Consider the following 1,866-nt stretch of genomic DNA (forward strand, 5'->3'; position numbering starts at 1 on the left):
CTCCACCATTACGGCGCAAGGATCAAGGCCATTGTCAAAATAGGCATTAAGGGTGGGTGTATAGTTAACTAAGCTATGTATATGATATGTAAAGGAATTTAGGAATGAAGGTTGATGAGAATTGTGAAAGATGAAAAAAGGATATAATGTATATGTTAAGTGTACAAAGTAGTCTAATACAACCCATACCATTGATTGTCATCAACCCACCAACCCAAAGCTGCCATCCGCGAACACCACCCGAAATTAGCCAAGCAAAACCCGACACCATTGTGGTGTATCAACTTCAAACAACTTACAAACAACCAAATCTTCCAAATAGTACGACACACTTTCTAGACATTTAGAAATGAGAAATATCTACTAGTAGCCCGAGTTCTTCTCTTTTTTTATATATTATTTTTCTGTTTTTCCATTCTCTTTATTCTCTTTTTTTTTTGAACCATTTTTACTCTACTAGCAATATCCTCTTTACAATGATAACTGTCTATAACACTTCACTTTCTTTGTTTAACAATCCAAGATAATCTTCAATAACTTACCCGTTTACGTATTCTCATAGACAAGAATATCCCCCAAGCAACCCATGAAACTCCCCCAACCATCCAAACAAACATGACAATCAACGGCCCCCCCAGATTATAGGTATAGTAAAGTTTAGTTTACAAGTATGAATGGAATTACAGTGGAGTTGTTAAGTTACAAGGATGTGTAAAGTGCAAGGACAAGTGAAAAATTGTATGTATAATTGTTATAGGTTGTATAAGGGTATGGATATACAAAAGAAAATTGAAAAGAAAGAAAGAAAAATGTATGGTCAAACCTAAATGCCAATTCGTCATCCAATGTACTCGTCACGATCACCAGGCCAAGTTCTAGAATCACACATCACCTGCACACTCTCATCAATAGAAGAACCCGAAATGGCTTAAAATACCTCAAACACGCACATCCTAGTGCAGGCATAAAAATGATACCCTTACTCTTAATAAATCCAAGAGCCTAAGAAGGACGTATTTACGAGGCAAACAACCCAAAACCGTCACCTGAACAACTATATAGAAATGATGAAATCTCACAGTTGGGTGTTTTGATATATGAGTATGCAAGTAATGTTATCAATCCCGAAGGACTAGCCAAATAACCATTCAGGACACACTTCGCCAATTAAAATTTTTTGTCAGGAAACAGTTTGTAGTAAAATTGCTTAATAAGTAATCCATTAAATGTCACAAGCAATTTACCCATGGACAAGTTCAACTCAAGTTAAAAATCAATATCAACTTCTATTATCCCACCAAATGATAGCACCAGTTTCAAACAGCACATCATAGTTAAGAGTTCAAAAGAGAACTCAAACCCCTAGATAGAATCCAAGCCTACGAGAGGACATATCAAAACTGATAGAAATCTCAATGACAAAACAACAAAAGTGATATACCCGGTAGCTTAAACCTATTTGCCACCCCCCCCCCACACTTAAGATGGACAATGCCCTCAATGTCCATATTCGGTCAAACAAAGGTAAATAGTAAGCGACATAGAAAAATAAAAGCACATACCGAATGAGGACACATTTCGTTTTGAAACAAGTTATCGACCCCGTGTCACAATGGCACTTCCAAATAGGAAGGACACTTTGTTTGACGGGATAAACAACTTGTGCCAAAACGGAAGGTGCAAGAGTAGAGTGTGCATCAAATATAGCAATTCAATAAGCGCTGAACTTACTGCCAATTATGCACACCACAAACGATCAACAATTTCGCCATAGAAAATAGATGGGGAAAGGATCAAAATGGTTCCCCCCACACTTGAGTTGCACTACAGCTATCAATTACCTACTCACTTTGCATCAGAAACTTA

Source organism: Erigeron canadensis, chromosome 8, assembly GCF_010389155.1.
Source record: "Erigeron canadensis isolate Cc75 chromosome 8, C_canadensis_v1, whole genome shotgun sequence".
Lineage (NCBI taxonomy): Eukaryota > Viridiplantae > Streptophyta > Magnoliopsida > Asterales > Asteraceae > Erigeron > Erigeron canadensis.